At 42.3% G+C, this 25,799-nt stretch overlaps 2 protein-coding genes across 6 annotated transcripts in view; both read right to left on the bottom strand.

Annotated features, from left to right (window-relative positions):
• Positions 1 to 13,696, bottom strand: part of raly (RALY heterogeneous nuclear ribonucleoprotein) — a 100,407-nt gene extending 86,711 nt beyond the window's left edge. Inside the window, exons 1-2 of one of the 5 annotated variants that reach the window (XM_047347970.1) lie at positions 13,386 to 13,693; positions 12,950 to 13,104 (exon numbers count right to left, since the gene is read on the bottom strand). The gene's annotated coding sequence lies outside the window, so the exon portion shown is untranslated. Of the gene's footprint in view, positions 1 to 12,949; positions 13,119 to 13,385 lie in introns of all 5 variants that reach the window. The other 4 variants (XM_047347971.1, XM_047347974.1, XM_047347969.1 and 1 more) reach the window with 4 other exon arrangements.
• The window catches only part of LOC124856956 (nuclear factor 7, ovary-like), a 605,901-nt gene that overhangs the window by 495,182 nt on the left and 84,920 nt on the right, over positions 1 to 25,799 (bottom strand). The gene's annotated exons all lie outside the window — the stretch shown is intronic.

The following is a 25,799-nucleotide window of genomic DNA, read 5'->3' on the forward strand; positions in this document are numbered from 1 at the left end:
ATGTACACCTCTGAGTACAGCCCAAGTATAAAAAAGGAATCTTGCAAAGGCTGCATGTGGCCTACATTGACGATTTACGTGTGCTTCTCAGGAGGCCTAGATGGACCAGTGCAAGTGACATGTTTGTCTCAGTAGGATTAAACACGCTGCAAGCTAACTTGCCTAAACGTATGTATGGTTTTATTAAATGAGTTGAATGAGTCTGTAAATCAAGTTGTTATGCCAGTAGTTGATATCAGATGTAGTGCCATTCGTTACCAGTCCAGGATGTGGAGACTCTGGTACATTTGTCTTTTTAATGTGACTTTTTAATTTGTTGGTTTTTATTATTGTTTGTTGTGAGTGTGTCTTTTTGTATATATTGGACTTTGAGTCCGTAATAGGTTGTTATTTTGACCAGTAAACACATTTAATAAGTAGAGTATTGTTAAAACAGAGGACAGGGGTAATTTTCTAGTCTTACCAACATAAATGAGCCTGTAGGACCAGTCACAACCTACTAAACTTACATCAGAGCTCTAACAGTGCTGTGCTTCAGATTAAGCCTTCAGGTTAAAGTTTTTCTTCCACTAAGTGTGCTAAATATTGTCAGAATGTTGAACTTTGTGCTTTCAGTAACGTCTGCATAATATCTGAACAACCTTGGCTCTCAGAGGTGAGACAATGTTTCCTCTAACACCCTGTTTTGTTAAGTTAAAGGACAACAGCCCTGTTATGAGGAAACCAGCTGCAACTGTGGGAACACCAGGATACCATGTGGGAGGAACTGGGTATGAACAAGTATGTGTATGTGTGTGTGTAGTCGTTGCAGGTGATAACTTTCAGTTGTTGCAGAGGAGGAACTTCCTACATGGATAAGATGCAAAACACATTCCCAGAAAAAGATGATGTTAAAAGGCTGACTGCTTCTTAAACCAGTCTCTGCCCCACCTAGAATTAGATGCTATAAAAACCCTATAATGTTAAGTTAGACATCCTTTTTTGTTCCTGAGAGCTCGTTGCTTGCAGTAGAACGGAAAAGGTCACTGTATACAGATTGTTAATACTCTCTTTTCTGATTAAATACAGTTTGATAAAATACAACTTATCCTCCTGCAATTCTTCCTCTGACAAGCAGCCTTTCTTTCAGAAACTAAAAATTCGTCACTCGAGCAGTGAGTAGAAGTTTCTCGACGACGATATCTTAGACACTCGTAGTACAGTGCTGAGTACAATCCTATTATTTCATGTTTAGAGACATTCTGCTATTAGTGACTTTTTCATGCACATATTCCACATGAGAAGTGCATGGGATTGATGGATAAGAGTAGAAAAGAAGCTTAGGAGATGCAGTACATAGGGTCATGTGACACAGTGTTATCAAACATAAAGTTAAAGTTTGAGCAGACAGCTTAAAATTCTCAGGCGGACGTATGATAAACGATGTGCTGACAGTGCTGTCACTGCGACTAACCTAATGGATCAAAAGGTGCAGACAAACCCCAGGGTCCCAGAAACAGCGGGTGGCAGCTGGATGAGTGGACCGGGGTTTATGATGAATAAATGGATGATGGATGTAGGAGATGGGAGCCAATGTGTTTGGCAGCAGCTCCAGATATCAACAGGGAAACACTTGACAGAATAACAAACAACACTGAAGCGGCCAAGTGAAGAAGCAAAGAAATATCTATGGGCCAGTTTATGAGCGTCGTCTTTATAATCTTAACTCTTTATTGCCCTGCGGTTGTGTAAGATGACGTAATGCTCAGTAATACAGCAGTTTCTCCAGGAGCTGCCTGTGTGCAGTAGTTATTAGCTGGTCTGCTGACAAATTAGCGGTAAATTCTCCAATCATGTTTTACAGAAGGGGGGAAAAACAGCAGCAAGAGAAAGACGGGCTCAAGGAAAAGTAAAAACCTAAAATTGTTGTCAGGGATCAGTTTAATTTTTAACTACAGGTTTAACTGCTGGTTTGTGTTATTTATTTAACACTGGATGTGGTGTTGATGACGTTGACTGTGATGATTTGTGGATGTTTCTATTTTTAGTTGACAGATAATGTTTTATGAATTTTACCTTTTTACACTGATTTCATGTTGCGTTGTGTCAGTCAGGTTTGGCTCCTCATTGGTCAGCTTCTTCCAAGCTGCAGCCTCAAAACAATCATGTTCCCAGATAGTCTGAGGCTGCTTCTGCTGCAGGTTTACCTCCTGCTACAATGGGGCCGTTCCTTCCCACTGCTGCCACATGCAAGTCAACGACTTGATGCCGTCGGTTGGGCTTAACTTTGTACCAACGGGTTTAATAAAGTTAAAGGACTCTGGTTGTGCTTTATTATAATTAGTATCAATTTACAGCATAAGTTTGCATTATATTGGGGATAAACTGAATTGATCTGAGCTGAATTTGGACCAAATTGGAAAATTTATAACTCCATCTGAATTGCACCCGAGTCTAAAGTGACTTGAGATTACTTCAGTTGGGATTTGATGCTATATACACTGAGTGATTGAATGAATCGAATTGAGGCCACACAGTGGTGCAGTTTTAAGCACTGTCACCTTGGAATAACAAGGTCCTTCCATCAGCCCCCAATGACCCTGCAAGGATGAGCAAATATAGACAATGAGTGGATGGGAGAAGTTCAAGCTAGGTGGTGCTATAGGGGTGGACTGGATGCTCTTCAAGGTTTCCTGGTTTTCCACACCAGCAATGGGGACCGTTCAGTAGTGGCAGGTGGGCATGACTACATCAATGAATACATATTTATACTACATATATTTCTTTAATTATTGTGCAACACTTTTTGTTTGTCTTGTTCCGTCTTTTGCATCTTCAGCACTCACATTAAAAATTATTTTTATATTCTGTTTTTACTGTTCATTTAGTCTGGGCTCAGCCACGATAAGCTAAACTGATAATGCAAGATATTGCGTGACTCGTGAACACATAAACTGTTGATAAGAAACAGTGTGTAAGCAAGCTAAAAAAAAAAGACACAAATAGATTTAAACTTAGAAACTGCGTTAATGGGTCTTTGTACAGTTTAAACCTCTGTACGAACTATGGGGCAAACCAGTTAGCATTCTGATAAACCAATCAGATCCAATTGGGTCTGCACTGAAATACCAACATGTACATTTTGTCTGAAATACAGAATTAATGCTGCTGGACCGAATGTAAACTACTAAAATAAATCTCATGAAATCAACTGGATTTCAATTAGACATGTTTATTTCTATGTAAATGGCCCTAAAACCGAAGCAGCAGCACATAAACCGTGAAAATGATCACTTAGTCTTAACTGGTGCGTTTTAATTCGGTTATTCTGAACCTTTTTAAAAGTTTCAGAAACAAGTTCCTCTGCAGATCATGTTACCCCCCAGACAGTACGAATAAAGAGAAATTCGAAATTTAACTACAAATGAGATAGATGATGATAACAACAACAGAAAGAGAGGTGAGAAGAAAAAGAAAAGAAGATGGAGAAGTGAGCAGGGAGAACAGGTCTCCATCTGTTTCTGCTGAATCAGGGAGGTGGAAAAGTTTCCAAACACTGTAACTCCTCAGCTTCTGGCTGCATGGAGAAAAGCAAACCTACAAAGGCAATTTACATTAATGAGAAAGCAGCTAAACATTTCAGCAATGACACAAATAGCTCAATAACAGACAGAGGAGGAAAGAATGATGCTGACTAAGACACTGGATGAAAGATTGAAGACAAGTGGCTCAGTTAGAAAACAACCAGAGAGCCAAGAGCTTCCACAGCCTAACTGGAGCACAAAAGCATATTCATGAACTCCACTGTCAACAGAAAACACTGCATTGTTAAACAGATATTTATACAGCTGCCGGTTTCTGGTAATGTTTCATTTTTAACAATTATAACAAAATCATCTAATGGATCACTAAGCAAGGCTGCACAACACATCATGAATATATCGTCATCACAATATCTGTGTGCAACATTCAGAACGCAAAGGACTGTATTGAGTGCAATAATTGTTGGTTAATATATAAGTGTTATAAACTTGCATTTTTATGCTAATGTAATATTTAGCTGGTTCAACAGAGTCTCACTGCAGCAGAAACTCAGAGCAGACACTAATAACGTTGAATGCTAAAGGTCACAGAGCGATGGAAGCACAGATGAGACAGAGAGGAAAGAAGAAAATATGCAGATATCGCAACTAATGTCATATTTTCTAATATTTCTATTACTGAGGGAACATGCAAAGCAAAACTGTCAGACTGCTTCCACTGTGTGATCAGAAGCAGTAAAGGACCTATGTTCCTCCAGTTTCAGTGTGGGAGGTCGCTGGGGAGGAGAGGTCTGAGCATGTCAGTCTGTTTCTTTTATTAACCCCAGTCCACCCTCTGATGATTATCTCTGTCCAAACCAGGGAGGGGGGGTCTTTGTGTCACGGACTCATCCTCTAACTGCCAAACAAGACAAGCCTGGTTCTGATCCGACTTCTGTCCAGTTGTAAGTCGAGGTGATAGCTCATCGGGATGGGGACACAGGAAGCATGCTACAACATGATCACATCTCCTCTCCTCCTCCTCTGACCCGCAGAGCCACGAGTGGGTTTGGGTTGTCATTTAGGTTTCATCTATATTTAATTAAATGGAGGTTTAGGATATTGATACCTTCACACAAAGGGGCTTTTTTGAACTCTCTGATCCTGCAGCTTAATACAAACCAAAGGATTAGCAGGAATAATCCCAGCCATCAGGTGTACCTGAGACCTATATGGGTTCTGCTTGGCCTGGATGGGTTCCCCTGTGGCAGTCCTAATTTGTTTAATTTGTTTAAAATATTTTATTTGTTGTGCATTTTATGAAGAGAAATGAATTAGTGATGTGCACTGAGAATAAGAGGACATGCTGATCAAAAGATCCATTAAAATATAGAAATCAGGTAATCTTTGAAACTTTCAACCAACTTTGTTGTTGCTTCTGTTTTACTTTTTATATAAAAACAAAAAAATATATCAACACGTTTCACATCAACCATCCGTTTCGAATCATGTCCTTTCAGCTTTGCATCTGCCTCTTTGCAGCACGCAGCTAACTTTCCTAGCCGTCAAGAGTCTCAAAAGCCACATTGAGAAGAAGCATACAAGCAAATTATCTTAGACGACATAGAGAAAAGCTATGATATCACCTTAAATATTCAGTTGACAGTCGTCCAGCTGACAGTCACTGACATCCACCAAAAAGAGGCTAAGCAACATAATTAATTAATTAATTAAGCCACATATTAATAGAAAATTGAGTGGAAAGAGAACCAGCTCCCAGTTTTAGTCCGTGAGGCAGACACCCTGTCTACTTTTAAGGCTAGGCTTAAAACTTTCCTTTTTGATAAAGCTTATAGTTAGAGTGACTTAGTTTATCAGTGAGGTAGCCTTCCTCCCTCCCTGTTGGTTGGAGTAAGGGGGAGTCAGGTTTAGCCTAAACCGGCTCAGTTATGGTTGAGGTGCAAACACACCCTCCATTTCTGCTACCTGTATGACCCCTTCTCTTTTCCAATGGTTATAATCAGTCTGACAGAGAGAGGTATCCCAATCCTTGTAGTTTTAGTATAACAATGACCATCAGAGGGACCCTTTGTGAGGTTCCTTGAGACGACATTGTTGTAAATAAGCGCCGTTTAACTAAATAATCTGAACTGAAACTTTCTGTGTAGTTATGCTGCTATAGGCTTAGGCTGCTGGAGGACATAATGACCACTTTCACCCTCTTCACTACATTCTCACACTACTCTCCAATTTTGCATTATTTGCTGTTATTTCAGTTTTTTACTTTATGTTCACTCTTTTCTCTTCCTAGAAGCTACACCTGGCCTGGCTCTGTGTCTACCTGTGACACCTTTCTGGAGAGGGGAATCGTCCGAGCTTCTGCTGGCAACAACTTAATGCTCACCTTCTACAGATGATCCACATAGCCCTGTCTTTCAGTGTTTAACCCTTTCTCTCTCCTAGACATGGCTACTGACTGAGCTTCTACTGTCACTAACTCTATGTGCTCTCTTTCAGACTCTAACCTTGAAAACTGTCTCAGAGTTTATCTGTTCTTTCTTTCTAGATGAAATGACTAAAGGAGCTACATCCATTAACATTTACTTTTCCTTCCCATAGAAAGTACTCCTGGATCAGTGCTTCTTTGTGTCTCTGCTCTGTTCTCTCAAACCTCCAGTCGGTCGTGGCAGATGGCCGCTCACACTGAGCCTGGTTCTGGTTCTGCTGGAGGTTTCTTCCTGTTAAAAGGGAGTTTTTCCTCTCCACTGTCGCTACATGCATGCTCAGTATGAGGGATTGCTGCAAAGTCAACACCAGTGACTGTCCACTGTCTCTACATGCTCATCCAGGAGGAGTGAATGCTGCAAATCACTGACTGAATGAAATCTGCTGGGTTTCCTTAGATAGAAAAACTTTTTATCCAATTTGAATAAATAACTGAATCTGACTGAACTGTTCAATGATTACGATTAATTGGAATGTATGAACCTGACTGTTGTGAAGAACCTTGAGACGACATGTGTTGTGAATTGGTGCTATATAAATAAAAAATGAATTGAATAGAAATAGCGCACAACCCACAGGGATTACCGCACCCTTGAGAGGATGGTGAAAGCAAAGGCCATTCAAGAGTTTCTGGTAGATTCCAAGGGAAGAACTGCAGCTGGAGTCAGAATGTGAGGAGCCACCACACACCTGGGCTACATCTGTCGTTTGAATGTTTTAAATATATCACCTGTGCGCAATCATTCTAAGTAATATCTGAGTTTCACTTTATTAATTTAAATTACAGAAATAAAACTTTTTTTGATCATCTGAATTACTGTGATTCATTGTGGATTCACTGTTAATCAAGATGACGACATAGTTTGGCTGAAGGAAAATATCCAACACTGTCAGTGATGTTGGGGTAACATCCGCATCCTTCTGGATCCGTTTGAGAAACATCTGAAATAACGATGATCCCAGCACACTCAGAGGTAGACATTTCACAAAGAACCCCCCAGCCCTGCATTCTAACAGGATAAAAAGAAAAATATGTGAATAGGAGCAGAAAGTTACAGTCTCTAACTATGGATGTAAATCAGAAGTAAGAAAGTAAACCTAGAACTTTATCTTACCAAGTGTGAGCTTGCACCACAATGTCTGCATAGCAATCTATGTTTCCTAGATTTAAAACATTTTCACCTCAAACTGATGCATCCACAGCCATCCTCATGCTCCATAATCCCAACTTCAGCTAAGGTTCCTTATATTTCCCTGCAACCCTGAATGGGAGGAAGTTGTCAGGGATCGGGTTTTGGGTCTGTGTGCTTTTTTCTCGGGTCGAGCTGCCCAGGGCTGCACACCAGCTTTCCATTTGGGCTCATAAGCTGGAGCTTAAGAGCTGCCAACAGATCAGTTGACGCGTGAGAGTCATCATTTGTGGTACCTCTAGCCTCATGTTGATCTCCTTTATTTGATTGATTTTGTCGCTTTATCTAATTTTGACTTCTTGCTTTTTCCAAGGTTTTTTGCTCAAGCCGTACCTGGATTTTCTTGCCTCAAGACGATTTCCTGTTCCTCTCTGATTGGATCGCGTTACTGGCTCACTGCAAGACTCCGCTTCCTCATACCTGTCCACCCTCCAACGCTGCCCTCCTCCAACATTTAATCTCACACACAGACTTTAATCCCAGAGACCTAAAAACCTTCCTGGGCTCTGAACTCCTCCTCGTGATCCGTAAACCCTCCTTCAAATCATTTCAGAATTCCTAGTTGAAGAATTTTCTGAGCTCAACTATCCCTCCTTTCTTTCACAGTGATTCCAGAACCTCTCCATAAGGAACCCCCACTTCAACTGAACGTTTATCATTTGTTTGGGTCTCCTATTGGTTTCCTGCATGTGAATCCGAAAGCTCCCAGGTAACATGGCAGAAGCAGGTACTGTTTACACTGATCAAGTATCTTTTTGCTCAAATCAAGTTACGATGCACGTTTCAGTTATGCAGAGTAAAGCCACCAATCATGAAGTCGAACCTAATTGACACCTTTTAGCTCTGCCCACATCATGATTAACTCTGTTAAACCCAAACAACATTTTTTGTGTCTGGAAAGAAATAAATGATTTTCTGCACATAGTGACAAAAGTGCAGCAACATGCATTCATCATCAGCCTAGAGGCCCTGAATAATTAACATTTCAGTATAAATGTGAGCCATTTTTTATTTATTTCTGCTGACATTTCTGTTTCCTATCAGTGGAGCCGTCTGCTGCAGCGAAAGCGTGCCTTCTCAGTGATTGAGAATGTCATGGCTGCAGTAACTTACAATTATAGTTTCCATTATGGCACTCAGCTCTGTGTGTTTTACAGAGCTTTATGACTTTTTATTCATTTACACCAAATGAAATTAAAGGTTTACACACACATCTGTCAGCATGTAAACCTGGAAACAATAATTAAAGTGGAACCATCACTGTTATTGTTGTTTATTTCATCAATCTGTAGAGATTTGCTCTAGATTTTAAAGACGTCTTCTTTCTTTAAACATGATTTTTTAGTGTGAATGCAGAAGGATGCTCATAAAACCTTGCAATCATTTCCAGAAGGGGCTTTTTAGGCCTTCAAAGAGGCATTCAGACAGTTCAGTTTTGCCCCCAACAGCTTTTCACCTGACAACACCTCCTAAGATTTTCATCATATCTCATTTTTGCCTGAAATTAGGGACATGATATACTTTAGAGGCAATGTTTCTGCACAGTGGGATTATAAATGCTGCTGAATGCAATGAAATTAGGCTGAAAACACAGTCAAAATTCAGTCAAATAAATTGAAGAAACTTAAATAATCAGAGGCCTAAAATCACTGAAGAACAGCACACAGTGTGTAACAAAGCTGCATGAAGCCTATCCTTTATGTTTAGCTTTTAAGAGTTAGAGATGAACTGTAAGATCTGACATTTTTATATTTATTCTAGTTAGATTAAAACAGCAAAACCTAGATACTCATGAAGAGGTGATTTTCAAAGGTCACAAACCAGTACAGAATCTCATGTCAACACAGAACGTCCAATAACCGCCGAAGGTTCAGTTACAACTACAAAGAAAACATATTAACAACTTCATCGTAATTTCTCAGTTTAATACCGTTTCTTTTGCCTTTCTAAATATGTTATCTAAATATGTTATTAAGTGTAAACACACCAAAGCAGGAGATGGTCACATACAGGGGTCCAGGTAATCACAAAAACTCAAATTCCTGAGAAGCTGGAAACCTGTCAGTGGATGGATGGAGAGCAGCAAGAAGAAGTTTGATCAATTTCTCTTCTTCATCCTCTCAGTTAATGAAAAACAAAATGGTGTAATATGCATCAATAACATGAGTCAACAAGAGAATAATGAAGACTTTAATTCCTCTTTAATCAACTTTTCAGGCTTTTCAGCAGACTGCAGACAGAGCAGAAAGTATAAGGCAGGAAGGGCTGCAGGGGTTGAATTAAACACTGAAGCGTTACACATCAACTGTGCTTATAAAATAGAACACATACATCTCTGTTTAGCTGTAAACTATACAAGCAGATCTGGATATCTTTGCTGTTTGGGAATAAAAACACACACAAGATAACTTCAGATCCCACAGCCTCACTGATCTTACCCCACAGACTCTTTGGGGTAAGAGGATTTTCTGCACCAAGTCCAAACAGTCTGCACGTTAAACACAAACCAGCAAGACAGGGTAGCGGCTGTTACGATGTCACTATCTGCTTTTTAAATTCAGATTACTATGAAAACCTGACATCACTTATGCTGCTCACATCAGTTTAGGACTAATTCCTCATGGTGAACAACTGCTGACATGTGAATGTGACCAATAACTGTGTCTACTGTGGATCACTTCGGGTCAAGGGTCAGGAACAGGGCAGCAAACATCTCTGCATACATCCTGGACACAAAGTATTCAGATTTTTACCTCCAGGGCGGTGCTACAGAGCTCTGTTTGTAAAAACCAGTCGCCACAGAGACAGTTTCTCCTCCAGGCTGTTTCCCTGATGATCACCTTCCAGCCTGAGTGGTCAGCTACTCTGCTGGGAAACTAATGAACCATATTTGCATTAGTCTTACTTGTCTTTTTGAAAAAGTATTGGTTGGACATAAATGTTCATATTGTTGTTTTTATTTTATGCCCTGTAAAGTCTATACATTTATGCCTAATGTCTCTACTATGTTAAACTGTCAAATCCCCTGTTTGAGAACACAATCTTGGCCAATAAAGCCAATTCTGATCATCTGATTCTGATTGTAGTCGTCACTACGGCTGCACAATATATTGCAAATTTATAAGCCATCTCCGTATCAGAAAGAAGTGCCTACTACAATAAATGTTTGCGAATTATCGTGCATTCAGGCTGTCTGTGGCTGTAATAAATTTGGAGACACTTGCTGTTTCGTGCAGCCTAAACAGTTTTAGAAGGTAAAGAGGTGTTAATGTGGTCCAGTCATAAAGAAACTACAGCTGTTGTTACAGAAACTGATATTTCAGTTTAAAAAAACCCAGCAGGTGTCGACCAGAAGCAAGGTTTCCAATAAAATCTTCGTATTGACATGGAAATGGTTTGTTCCATCAACAGGATAAAGGACTCATTATCTGGGTCTATGTCTGCTATAAACCAAAGGAAAAAGGCATTAAGACTGGAATTATTTATTTATTTCCTGCAAGTCTTATCATTACCTTAACATTCACCAATATTATTGTGTATGGTATATTTTTCTAATGTCTTGCAGCCCCAGCTCCTTTTCTTTTCTGATCTGCGACTCCACATGCAGAGTCCTGTCTCTGCAGAATAATTCACCTCTGCTGTTTGAATTAGGCTTCAGGGTTAAATTGTCCAACAAATCCATTCAGGTCTGTTATCACAAGTATCACAAAGTCACCAGATGAGATTATTTGAGCTGACTGCAGTCGTTTTCATTGAGTTTTTGGATGGTTTTAATTCGAATGCTGATTAAAAGCTGCTTCATTTCGCTTATACAGTGGTGGACCACTTGTTTGCTGATATTGGACCATTTGCACGTTGCTGGACGCCACTATGCCTTTCCAACGTCATCGGCCATTTTGTACCGCAGGATAACCTGTTCCTACAAATCCCAGCGGGCACCGTGGCTGATAAGACGGGGGCGTCGCAGCCCTGAGGCCACCGCCAACTATATAACATATGAGAGTATGAGACGGCCCACCATTTGCTTTTCACGCTGGAAACCGGACCAGCAACCGAAGCGCATCCCTCTGGAGAAAAAGTCCCATGTGGATTTTATTCATTCTCCTTCGTTGGCCAATGAGAAACTAAGCGAATTAAGCTTACAGGAATAAGAAGGCTTGTAAGTTTTCAACTTTACCAATTGAAGACGTGGGTTTAACACGTAACCAGAAAACCACGGAGTTTCAAGGAGACGTAATTTTCCCTCCTTGTTTTGTACCAGTCGACTAGTGATGGTCCGTCATTATTTTCTACCTTTCTGCCACGGAGGCCACCAAAGAAGAAAACGGACCGCTTTGCTGAGATTCCGCGGACGCGTGGAGCTCTTCAACCCTCTCTCTCTCCCTCTGCTCAGAGGAGACAAAGACAAGTAAAATCCACCTTTTATTTTCATTTCTTTATTAGGAATAGCGTGGGCAGGGTAGAGTAGGTTTTAGTGCAATTAGAATCGCCAATTATAGTCTAATGTGTTCTGAATTGTATGTGCATGCCATCTTATTGAAACTTGATTATTGTTGATTTCTGAGGCCGCCGAGTCTCGCAAGTTGTGTTTTTACTGTGCGAACACTTGAGCGCTGGTGCGCTGAGAAACTGCACTGCTATAATAACGTTATGGTGAAAATCAACCATTTTCTTTGTTTTCAACTTCATGTTTTACTGGTTTGCCAGTGTGTGGGCTGAGTTTACAACTTTGCTTGGGGGTTTTATGACCTGTGTCCTGCTGAGCTACACTTTGGGAGGGGCGATCCCAAAGCTTCGTTCAACCCTTTTTATTTTGCCATAACTGCTGGTTTGATCTCATACACACTCACTGCTGTTTTTATTTTGTTTAGTTAGATATTTTACGTAGAACTTTGCATGTTTGATTAGGTGAAGATTATTGAATCGGAATAGCGAGGTGTTTCAGGCTGTGATTTAATAAATATTCACGTAGATAAAGAGAAGTCGTTTGTGTTTATTTTGTGCAATTGTGATTTGTCAATCAAAATAAGGTTAAAGTTCTCCACGTTTCGGCAGAAACGGTCCATTAAACAATGACATCTCTGGTAATAGTTATCAATTATTACTGAGTATTTAACGGTTGTAATTATCAAAGGCGTTGAGCCACAATTACAACACCAGAAGACATCCCTAATCTTGATTCATAAATGAGGATTTTTGGTTAAGAAATTGATTTTCTCAAATTATGATTTTTAATTATAATTCTTGATTAATATTAATTAATCAATAATCATAATCCTAACAACAGTAATGTCAAAATAACAGCCTTTTGGCGCTCCAGTTGGCAGCACCAACTCCCACATGAAGCACTTTAACTTCAGCATATTAAAAACATCACTGAGCAGAGAAAATATTTTAAAAATGCTAAAAACTTCAGTAAATGAATCACACTGATCTGAAAAGGAAAGTTGCTGGTCTGTCAATATGTTAATAATCACCCTAATTACATTACAGGCTTCCTCCTGCGTTTGATTTAAGGTTAAAATACATTGAATCAAAATGAAGATTTCCAACTTTAAACACACTACAGACAATTCATAAGTGAGTTACAGCTAAACCAGCTTATCTGGTGCTTTCCACTGAGAATAAAATCATGCGTGGATTAAACATCCAACAAGACCTGTCAGCTGCTCCAGCTCTGCCTCAGTGCAACAAGCACAGGTACACGCGTGTTTTCCTGTGCGAGTGGAAAAACAGCCAGAAACCGACACTTACCAAGATTCACGACTGACATCAGTGTGCAGGACCAGCAGCACAGCAGAGGAACCAGCCTTTAGATAACAGGAGCTGCCTGAGCAACAGCTGATCAAGCATCCCCAACATCAGCATCAGTAACATCCACATCCACGCTGCGTTCACTCAGCGCAAAACTGCATGAGCAAAGCTTCAGTTTAACAGGTGTTAAAATAGAAAAGACAGAAAATAAATAAAAGCGGACAAAATTGGTGAAAATAAAACAAGCACACCAAAAAGATTCCTGGCTTAAAAAAGAACAAATGTAATTTAACGGAAGCGACGTCCTGTGATGAGTTTTCCTTCCACAACAATCCTGGATACTGACAGAAGAAAAACTCCAGCAAAGGGCCGCAGAAAACCAACAATTTACAGCAAAAAGAAAAGAAAAGGGAGAAGAAAGGGAGGAGCGACCTACCGCTGAGGGAGCAAAAACCGCTTAAAGATGCTGAAGAGAGAGGAGCAAAGCAGACAGAAATCAGGAGGAGAGGCTCAGAGACCAGGCTGCAGCTCAGACTGAGCGTCTGTCGGTGCAGAGGGAGCAAACTGCAGCTGCGAGCCGGCTGGGGCGAACCACTGATCTGCAGCAGGGAGGGGAGGGGAAGGGCCGCCGAGTTTGGCTCCTGGATGAAAGCGCAGAAGTTCTGCTGAGAGCCTCTTAAAGGGGTATTCCGTCAGAAAGTTAATTACTACAATACCGTGTTAGAATAGTTCTGCCTGGTGCTTTTATCAGAGATATTACAACAAAATTAAAATTGTTGAGGCGACATGTTCTTTAAGATTATTTTTGATTACATTTCCATCCCAGCTTTCAGTCCATGAGACCTGAGGCTCTGTGATAAACTGCCCGCCAAGCACTGAGGTGTTGGATATGACGAAAACATCAGTCATCAGTGTGTTGGTAACCCCTAAAGGAAATATTTTATGGTGACTCAGATTCCTTCTCTTTAGTTTAGCGTTTCTCAGTCCTGACAATCTGGAGTGCTGAAGTTGCTCTTCTTCTATATGATAAATGGGCCTTAGGGTGAGAAGCTCCCTCATCCAGGAGAAGCCGAATGTGGCCCGTTGGATCCGAACAGGTCATTGATGGTTTGGATGGGCTCGGTAGTTTGATTCTTTACATGTTGTTTCTGAAACTATATATGGAACTGGCCAGGTGACCCTTTTTAGGGTTAAAGGATGGCGAGCTTCTGACAACTGGCTGGCCCAGGAGAACTTGAAATTCACTCCATACTGGTCTGGTAGGAGGCTGATGGTCCGTAGTATTCCCCCCTCCTTCTCACTATACCGACACACAATCCATTATTCATCTCTTCTTCATTGGGAACAAATTGCGATTGGACATTTTCATCTTAAATATCTGGATAACCCGACCATGAACTATTTAAATGTGTGTCAGTCAGACATTGTGCTGACCGGAGGGGAAATCTAGGATTTTTGTGCACATTCATATGGAAGATCTACTGCAGTACTGTGTATATACATATTGTATTTATTGTTTGGTTCTATGTATGTTTTGTGTCTTGTGGTGTTCACTTTAATTTTCTCTTCTATAAAATACATGGTATTGAAAGTAGTTATTCTTTTGAATTGTTTTTATTGATTACTGACAACAGCTCCAGTAGATGAATTTAGTCTTCTGATATCATATGCTATCTAGTCCCTTAAGTACATTAAATAGTGCTACACATTCATCTAGTTTATACTTCCGCTCACTCCTTGAACTTCACTGGTAACTTATTACATGTTTAATAAACTCCAATAAATCTTTCTTGAATCATGACTTTTTTCTTTACAGTTCAATCGTAAATAGGACCACAAATATCCAGTGACTTTCCTTTAAAATCACACCTCGTTTTATTTTCAAAGAAAGAGAGTCCCAAATTCTGTTTTCATGCTGAGAATGGACCAGAAATGGAAATCTCTTTAAAATCCATGTTAAAGAATTGAGTCTCCCAGAAACAAATTCATTTGTAAGCTGCACGCGTTTATTTTAATAAGGCAATCCTACAAAACCATTTTTATGTTTTGGTTGTACAATGATTTACAGATTAATTTCCCTAAAAAAAAATTATTTTATTTGTTTCATTAAATTTAATCCGTTCTGTAAACTGTCAGTGTGTTTGGAAACATGGCATCAGATTAATAAGTAGGGCTGGAAATGGAGAGCATGTAAATGAAGTCTTTTTGAAATCAAAAGCTTTAAGATTTCAGGATCTGAATCATCTTAAAACATTACAAATAATATTCACTACGAAAATAATTTACTTCCAAATAAAAAACTTGCTTTCAGCGAGAGAGAACAGGGACATAATCCAAGAGAACTGAATCTAAAAATGCACTTTGTCATTTTAGGGATAAAATTATCAAGCAGTCAAGTAGATGAATGTAAGCAACATCCATCCATCCATTGTATTCCGGAGTAGGGACGTGGGGGCAGCAGCCTAAGCAGAGAGACCCAGACTTCCCTCTCCCCAGCCACTTGGGCCAATTCGTCCGGGGGAATCCCAAGGCGTTCCCAGGCCAGCCGAGATACATAGTCCCTCCAGCGTGTCCTGGATCTTCCTCTGGGACACCTCCCAGTGGGACGTGCCCAGAACACCTCACCAGGGAGGCGTCCAGGAGGCATCCTAACAAGCTGCCCGAGCCACCTCAACTGGCTCCTCTCGACGTGGAGAAGCAGCAGCTCTACTCTGAGTCCTTCCCGGATGACCAAGCTTCTCACTCTAAGGCAGAGCCCAGACACCCTGCAGAGGAAACTCATTTTGGCCGCTTGTATCCGTGATCTCGTACTTTCGGTCATGACCCAAAGTTCATGACCATAGATGAGGGTAGGAACGTAGATCGACCGGTAAATCGAGAGCTTCGCTTTTTGACTCAGCTCTCTCTTCACCACGACAGACTGAGACTGGTACAGCGCCCGCATTACTGCTAACACTGCACCAATCTGTCTATCGATCTCCATTTTTCCCCTCATTCGTGGACAAGACCCCAAGATACTTGAACTCCTCCACTTGAGGCACGACCCCCCTTGAACATGGTGTTAGTTATGGACAATCCATGACGAACACAGAAGTCCAATAACAAAATTTCTAAAGATGTGACTTGTTAACATTGTCAGTGTTCTTCATCAAACCTAACGTATCCTGCCACATATTGGAACTATGATGTTTTGTTAAATGAAGCAGTAAATGTTGTTGCACTGCATTACTCCGCATTACAGCTGCAGAGCTGCCAGAGATGCTGCTGCAAACTTGGCTCGTTGCATTGATTCGTTTGTTTGAACCTTCTCACATCCTACAGAAGCCAAAGGGCAGCCTTGAATGAAATCAGACAAAGCTCAGTTAAACCCTTCATTTGAGTCAGGGTGAGTGGCTACAAAGGAAAGTCAAAAAAATATATATGTTTTTGTTTGGTCCATTTTGTTTTTAAGAACAGAAACAGAAAAGTACAAGTCTGTGAGAGAAAAAAACATAAAGGGAATAATAAAAAAATACAGTTTATGGACACACTCTGGAACACAGAGGAATCACCAGTGGTTCCAGGTACAGTGCTTGCAGTAGTAGTTTTTCACATTTTGTCACATTACAACCACATACTTTATGTTTAGCCTTTTTGTCCTGCTGGACAGTAAAGCTCCATCCAGCCTGAAGTCCTCTGCAGCCAGATGTGTGGAATTCACAACTAAGAACTGTCCTTTCAACAGATTCTTCTACCTAAACTGTGGATCTCTGCAGCTCCTCCAGAGAAACCATGGGGCTTCTGGCTGCATCTATGATTAATGCTCTCCTGTCAGTTTAGGTGGACGTCCATGTCTTAGCAGGTCTGCAGTTGGTCCATCCTCTCTTCATGTTCGGATGATGGATTGAACAGAGCTCTGTGAGATGTTCAAAGCTTGGATATTGTTGTAGAACCTAAACCTGCTTTAAGCTGAACCAGAACTTCCTCCCTGACCTGTCTGCTGTGGTCCTTGTTCCTCATGAAGCTGTTGTTCTCTGATGTTTTCTAACTGGTGACTGCGAGTATCTTCTGTCCAGTCATGTTCTATAAAGTGCAGAAACGGAAAGGAAGGTAGGATTTCAGCTTTTAAATTGATTATAAATATAACACATAGCTTTACGTCAGTTTATTCAGTTATTGGGCCTTTTATTCTGAAGTGAAACCGGTTTGAAGCTGCTCTTCATTAGGAACGGCCACAGTTTGGTTACAGTTTAACTTTATTTTAATCATTTCTAATTTTATTATTTTTAATTAGTCAGTCATTTTCTACCGCTTATTCCATAAGTGGGTCGCAGGGAAGCTGGTGCCTATCTCCAGCAGTCTATGGGCGAGAGGCAGGATACACCCTGGACAGGTCACCAGTCCATCACAGGGCAACACACAAACAACCACACACTCATTCATACACCTAAGGGCAATTTTTAGAGTTACCAATTAACCTAACAGGCATGTTTTTGGACTGTGGGAGGAAGCCAGAGTACCCGGTGAGAACCCACGCATGCACAGGGAGAACATGCAAACTCCATGCAGAAAGACCCCTGGCCGGGAATCGAACCCAGGACCTTCTTGCTGCAAGGCAACAGTTCTACCAACTGCGCCACCATGTATTTTTAATTAATTTTACTTTTTTTACACTCCTTTAACTGTAGCACTTTGAGATCAGTAAAATGATATGAAGTCCATTATAAATAAAAGGAATTATTGATATTATTAAACACTGGGGAGCAGCATGTTGAGAGAAGGCTTCTTCTTTAATCAAAAAGATTTCAAAGGCTTTACATAAATAGTTTCCCAAAAACTAAACATACCAGAGTCTTCTGAGGGAAAACAGCACCAGCAGAACTTTCCAGGGATGTAAAACGGAGTAGAACGGAGGAACTAGCGGAGAGTAATCAGAATAACCAGGAATATAAGCGGGGAGAGGAGGAGAGTGGACCAATGAGAGGAAAGCTAAGATAATCAGAGGAGAAGTGGAAACAGGTGCGAGAACTGGCTGTGAAGACTGAGGGAATGAATGGCTACTATGGTGACCGGACTGGGAGACACAGGGACGCTGGAGAAACTAGACTATAAAATAAACCAAAGGTAAAACTAGATCAAAAGATCAACACTAACTCACAAGGAGGAACAGTAAAGCGAAATCCAAATACACCCAACTTTCTAAAGCACAAACAAGAACGTAAATTCAATTCAAAAATACTTTATTAATCCCAAAGGGAAATTAAATGTTGTTGTAGCTCATATTATGAAGGTTTCTTCAAAGAGCCGTTGTAAATGCTGATGGCTGTGGGCAGGAAGGATCTCCTGTAGCGCTCCGTCTTACAGCAGATCTGAAGAAGCCTCTGACTGAAGACACTCTGTTGTTGTAGGACAGTCTGATGAAGAGGATGCTCAGGGTTCTCCATAATGTTCTTCATTTTATGAAGAATCCGTCTTTCCACAATGATCTCCAGAGGTTCCAGAGGAGTCCCCAGAACAGAACCAGTCTTCTTTATCAGCTTGTTGAGCTTTTTTAAGTCCCTGGCTCTGATGCTGCTTCCCCAGCAGATGATGGAGAAGAGATCTCACTTTCCACAATAGACTTATAGAAGATATGCAGCATCTTGCTGCAAACACCAAAGGACCTAAGCTTCCTCAAGAAGTACAGTCTGCTCTGTCCCTTCTTGTAGATGGCTTCACACTTGCATCTCCACTCTAGTCTGTTGTCCAGGTGAACACCGAGGTATTTATACTCCTCCACCACCTCCACTTCTTCTCCCATGATAGTAATAGTTTTTGACTTATTCCTGTTTCTCTTAAAATCTACAATCATCTCTTTTGTTTTAGTCACGTTCAACATGAGATGATTGTTTCCACACCATGCCACAAAGCGGTCCACCACCTTCCTGTACTCAGCTTCTTGTCCATCTCTGATCCACCCCACGACTGCAGAATCATCCGAGTATTTCTGCAGATGACAGGAGTCTGTCTTGTACTGGAAGTCTGAGGTGTACAGAGTGAAAAGGAATGGTGAGAGTACCGTCCCCTGTGGTGCTCCTGTGCTGCTGACTACCTGGTTAGACTCACAACCCTTCAGTCTTACACACTGTGGTCTGTTTGTCAGGTGGTCTAAAGGGAAGTGACCAACAATTATTACAACTGCCAAGAGGAACTAAACACATAGAACTAAACTATACAAACATAAGGAATTAGGGAGGACAAATAATCTAAAGGGAAACAAACCTGTGGGTAAATAATAACCGAAGGGGATCTAAGGACAAGGGGAGGAACAGGGAACAGAAACTAATAAACTAGAAGAATGCAGTGAGAACAAATAACCTAACAGTAAACAAGCACAGAAACACTAAGCAAGGAATAAAACTAGAAAACCCCCAAAAAACAAAGAGAACTGTACTACTACTAATAATAACAATAACCAGAGGAGAAAACCATTCTAAGTAATAAATAAATGAGAAAACAATCACCAAGGGAACTGTGGGTGAAGGGAGAAAGAACTACTAAAACTAGGAGGCAGGAGAGAGAATAAAACTATCAGGATAACAGGTGGAATAAACAAACATAACTACTAAACCCAAAGAAATAGAAACATCTAGCTGAAAAAGTAAACAAACACAAAACCAAAACAAAGTCCAAAATGGCAGATGCTGACATTGTTATTACAGTTGCCATTATTTTGTTTGCTGGGTTGTGACATTTTGACTGAAGGGTCATTTAAACGTTAGATAAATGTGGACAGAAGCAGAGAAATGTGAACAGAAGCTGTATTATTTAATAAAAACACTCTCCCCTTGTCCAGCAGTGTTTCATGGTGTCCTGTAGGATCTTTCACTGTCCAGTGGAACATCTGTAGGTGTCAGAAAACTCTGATTTCCTTAGATTACGGGAAAAATTACGTTTTCTTTCCTGCGTCCTCCTTTAATATTTGGAACATTACGAAATTGAAAAATGAGCAATAAAAGGTAAACATTCAACAATTTAACAACACGTTTGCTTTAAAAAGATCATAAACATTGTAAAAAATAAAACCTTTGTTAAAACTGGTCCTTAAGGAAAGATAACCTAATAAAAAGGTACTCTAATATAAACCTAATTAGGATAAATTCACTTGCTACCTACCACATGGAGACATAATTACCTCCCTTTCTAATCACCTTTCTTCATTTAGACCCTATTAATTCATTCTCCACAAGAATCAGAACGGAAATCCCACATCTTACACTTTTCCCCAAAAACCTCAGAAAGTTTCTGTGTCCTAAAATAACCCCAGCTTGGCTTAAAGCTTTGTCTCCTAATAAGTTGAGGAGATGTTGTGTTATCAGGCAGATAGTTACTCACCTCATGTCCCAAATCCACTTTAATACATATCTGCAGTGATGGCTCACAGGTGTGGGAGGCTGATCAGAAACATTGGCATAATAAGGCTAATAAAAAGCTCTATCAGTGGGAGACATGCTGTTCATGAGAGTACGAGGTCATTACATTTATCCTGTTAGTACATCAAATATTAATGCAGCCACCTTTAGTGGTGATTATCTAAGATCTTCTTAATACGAAATATAAAATGTGTTGTTAGTCAAAGCTAAGGCTTCCCTGCAGGGATTAAGCAGGTTTACAAAAAGGATGGATGGATAATAATAAATTAGGATGTACCATCATCCCTCATTGACCTGCCATGACCCAAGGCAAGGAAATGTTATGAAATCAGTTACTTATTAAAGCATCATTCATAAGCCTGACATTTTTACAGACTAATTTTTCAGCCAAATATATGAAATAAAAAAAAATAACTGCGCAGTTATGTCGCTTTAGCTGAGAATCTCCTCACTGAAACTCTAACCAACATGACACCACAGAAAAATCTGTTTTTTCAGGAGCAGCTTTTTATCCAAAAACTTAAAAGTACACTACACAAAACATGACTAATGTAAAGGTCTCCATCAGGTTTCCGTCTCAGCTAAGCAATGTTTTTCCTCAAGTTCTAGAAAAACCTTTATCCAATGAATTGTGCAAGCATGAAGAAAACATATTGATACATAAAGTTGATGCATTTTATGAAACCATCACAAAAAACATGACTGTTAAATAAAACTCTTCCTCCTTCCATTTCCAACTAACTGCCAACCTAACCTTTTTTAACTTGTTGTGAATAAATAGACACATAATCTACCAGTTGTGGTTTTGGACTGTGGGAGGAAGCTGGAGTACCCAGAGACAACCCAAGCAAGCATGGGAGAACAAGTAAACACCAGTTATTATAAAATGTAACAACGAGCCAAAACTGCTGTTGTTCAAAACATCACAACTAAATATTAGCAGTGAAATCATTTAGTTGTTGATTAAACCATAAAAAGATTGGTACAATACCACTCAACACATTTATAGTTTAAAAAAGGCTAAAAGGAAAAGATGAACAGGTGGTGGTTCTGTGAATGGATTTATCATGAGGAGCATATTCATCTTCCATAAATGTCAAGCAGGTGGAAGGGATTCAGAAATACAACACTGATCAGCTGCAGATGCAATGCAAGTACAAACATTACCTAATATATGAATAGTATTATATAACTTCCTGCAGCCTGCAGATTATTTCAAGCAGGAAGTCTTGGGAGCTCCATAGAGACTGCAGTGGGCCATTTTAAGGTTTGGTGGAAGGAGGATTATGGTGTGGGGCTGTTCTTTAGAAGTTGGGCTCAGCTCCTTAGTTCCAGTGAAGAGAACTCTTGATGATTCAAAAAACAAATTTCAGAAAACATATCGGACACGTTCATGTTCCTGACTCTGTAGGAACAGTCTGGAGACGGCCTCTTACTGTTCCAGCAAAACTGCACAAAGCAAGGTCCCAGGTTTGGTGTGACAGGTCTGCACAGAGTCCTGACCTCAACCTAACAGAACAGCTTTGGGATGAACTGCAGTGGAGAGTGCCAACCAGGTTTTCTCTTCCAACATCAGTGTCTGACCTCACAGCTGTGCTTTGGAATAATGGTCAAAACTTGCCATAAACACACCCCTAAACCTTCACTAAACCTAATAATACATTTTATTTATTGTTAATTAGGGCTTTATAAGTAATGTTCTTTGAACTAAATACATACTGTACATAACTTTCAGGTTTTCTTGAAGGACGAAGTTAGAGAATCTAACTTGGGCGGTCGGGACGGTCCCAACAGTCTCTTACTTTATGAAGTTATAAGTTCAGTGGGGAGATATAAAGGTTAAAGGTTAGAAAACAAAATTGAATCAAGGTGAGAGGTAGGGTTTATAGGTTGAGGGCTTTGAAACACAGCTGCAGGGCAGTTCAAATAAATTTCTCTTCTTCCTTCTCCTCCTTTTAAAGGTTTGGTGTTCAGGCTGGATCTACCAGAGAAAAACACGCTACATACCGGCTTTCTTTCTCTAAATGGCAAAAACACAGACAATGTGATTATTAAGTCATCAGAATTACTGTGTCAGATAGAAAACATTATTTCCTGTAAAGTTAATAATGGATGATCATCTAATAAATAGGCTGGTCTAAGAACAAGGCTGTGGTAGAGTCAGCCTGTTGAGGAAAAAATGTCTAAAAGCTTCAAAATTCTCCAGCTCTGGATTATTTGATGCTCAATCTTCCCAAATTCCCTAAATTTCCTAAAAGTCACTAAATTAAACCCTTTGGTTTTTGGATATTTAAGCTTGAACAGTTGTTAGAAGAACATAAATCTGACCAATTGTCATTTATCTTTACATCCATCCGTTCTCCATCGCTGCAGAGTGCCTATGTCCAGCGGTTACTGGGTGAGACACACCCTGGACAGCTCCCTGGTCAATCACAGGACAACACAGAGACACACTGAACAAGCAAGCATGCACACATTCATTCACACCTAAAGGCAATTTAGAGAGACCACCTAACCTAACTGTCATGTTTGTGGACTGTGGGAGGAAGCCGGAGTACCCAGTGAGAACCCACGTATGCACGGGGAGAACATGTAAACTCGATGCAGAAAGACCCCCGGCCAGGAGTTGAACCCAGGACCTTCTTGCTGCAAGGCAACAGTGCTACCAACTGCACACTGCTGATATCACAAGACAGACAATTAAAATGACTTTGGTCATTTTCCTCCAATATGATCCCGTTTCCCCCCTCCTTGAACCGTCACCTTAACGTGGTGGAGGGGTTTGAGTGCTCAAATGATCCTAGAGGCTATGTTGTCTGGGGCCTAAATGCCCCTGGTAGGGTCTCCCATGGCAAACAGGCTCTAGGTGATGGGTCAGACAAAGAATGGTTCAAGAACCCCTCATGAAGAACAAAATATCGAGGCACGTAATGTCGCCCGGTACGGCGGAGCCGGGGTCCCACCCTGGAGCCAGGCCTGGGGTCGGGACTTGTCGGAGAGCGCCTGGTGGCCGGGTTGCTCCTCGTGGGACCCGGCCGGGCCAAGCCCGAACGAGAGATGCGAGGCCATCCCCCAGTGGGCCCACCAACTGCAGAGGGAACCGTGAGGGACCGGTGCAAAGAGGATTGGGTGGCGGACGAAGGTGGAGACCTCAGCGGCCCGATCCCCGGATGCTTAGGCTGGCTCTAGGGACGTGGAATGTCACCTCGCTGGGGGGGAAGGAGCCTGAGCTTGTGCGGGAGGTCGAGAGATATCGACTAGAAATAGTCAGGCTTGCCTCCACGCACAGCGTGGGCTCTGGAACCCATCTCCTTGAGAGGGGTTGGACTCTCTTCTACTCTGGAGTGGCCCACGGGGAGAGGCGGCGGGCTGGTGTGGGTTTGCTTGTTGCCCCCCAGCTCAGCCATCTCGTGTTGGGGTTTACCCCAGTGGATGAGAGGGTTGTATCCCTGCGCCTTCGGGTTGGGGAGAGGTCTCTGACTATCATTTCAGCCTACGGGCCGAGTGGTAGTGCAGAGTTCCCGGCCTTCTTGGCGTCCCTGTCGGGGGTGCTGGATAGTGCCCCTCCCGGGGACTCCATTATTCTGCTGGGGGACTTCAACGCCCACGTGGGGAACGACAGTGACACCTGGAGAGGCGTGATTGGGAGGAATGGCCTCCCCGATCTGAATCCGAGTGGTGTGTTGTTATTGGACTTCTGTGCTAGTCACAGATTGTCCATAGCGAACACCATGTTCAAACATAAGGGTGTCCATCAGTGCACTTGGCACCAAGACACCCTAGGCAGGAGGTCGATGATCGACTTTGTTGTCGTATCATCAGACCTTCGGCCGCATGTTTTGGACACTCGGGTGAAGAGAGGGGCTGAGCTGTCCACTGATCATCACCTGGTGGTGAGTTGGATCCGCTGGAGGAGGAGAAAGCCAGACAGACTTGGCAGGCCCAAGCGCATAGTGAGGGTCTGCTGGGAACGCCTGGCGGAGACCTCGGCCAGGGATGTATTCAACTCCCACCTCCGGGACAGCTTCGACCAGATCCCGGGGGATGTTGGAGACATAGAGTCCGAGTGGACCATGTTCTCCGCATCTATTGTCGATGCTGCTGCCCATAGCTGCGGCCGTAAGGTCTGCGGTGCCTGTCGTGGCGGCAATCCCAGAACCCGGTGGTGGACACCAGCAGTAAGGGATGCTGTTAAGCTGAAGAAGGAGTCCTATCGGCTGTGGTTGGCTTGTGGGACTCCTGAGGCGGCTGACGGGTACCGTGAGGCCAAGCGTGCTGCAGCCCGGGCTGTGGCAGAGGCAAAAACTCGGGCCTGGGAAGAGTTCGGCGAGGCCATGGAGAAGGACTACCGGTTGGCCTCGAAGTGGATGTTGTAGGACTGTCATGGTTGACACGCCTCTTCAACATTGCGCGTGGCGGTCGGGGACAGTGCCTCTGGACTGGCAGACTGGGGTGGCGGTCCCCCTTTATAAGAAAGGGGACCGGAGGGTGTGTTCCAACTACAGGGGGATCACACTCCTCAGCCTCCCTGGTAAGGCCTACGCCAGGGTATTGGAGAGGAGAGTCCGACCGATAGTCGAACCTCGGCTTCAGGAGGAACAGTGTGGTTTTCGTCCCAGCCGTGGAACACTGGACCAGCTCTATACCCTCTACAGGGTACTCGAGGGTTCATGGGAGTTTGCCCAACCGGTTCACATGTGTTTTGTGGACCTGGAGAAGGCATTCGACTGTGCCCCTCGTGATGCCCTGTGGGGGGTGCTCCATGTGTATGGAATTGGGGGCCCTTTATTAGGGGCCATCCGGTCCCTGTACGAGCGGAGCAGGAGTTTGGTCCGCATTGCCGGCACTAAGTCGGACCTGTTCCCAGTGCATGTTGGACTCCGGCAGGGCTGCCCTTTGTCGCCGGTCCTGTTCATAACTTTTATGGACAGGATTTCTAGACGCAGCCAAGGGCCGGAGGGGGTCTGGTTTGGGGACCAGTGGATTTCGTCTCTTCTTTTTGCAGATGATGTGGTCCTGCTGGCCCCCTCTAGCCAAGACCTACAGCATTCGCTGTGGCGGTTCGCGGCCGAGTGTGAAGCGGCTGGGATGAGGATCAGCTCCTCCAAGTCCGAGGCCATGGTACTCGACCGGAAAAGGGTGGCTTGTCCTCTTCAGGTTGGAGGGGAGTTCCTGCCTCAAGTGGAGGAGTTTAAGTATCTCGGGGTCTTGTTCACGAGTGAGGGAAGAATGGAGCGGGAGATCGACAGACGGATCGGTGCGGTTGCCACAGTAATGGGGGCGCTGTGCCGGTCCGTTGTGGTGAAGAGAGAGCTGAGCCGAAAAGCAAAGCTCTCAATTTACCGGTCGGTCTACGTTCCTACCCTCACCTATGGCCATGAACTTTGGGTCATGACCGAAAGAACGAGATCCAGGATACAAGCGGCTGAAATGAGCTTCCTCCGTAGGGTGGCCGGGGG

This window comes from Girardinichthys multiradiatus, chromosome 20 (genome assembly GCF_021462225.1).
Source record: "Girardinichthys multiradiatus isolate DD_20200921_A chromosome 20, DD_fGirMul_XY1, whole genome shotgun sequence".
Taxonomy (NCBI): Eukaryota; Metazoa; Chordata; class Actinopteri; order Cyprinodontiformes; family Goodeidae; genus Girardinichthys; species Girardinichthys multiradiatus.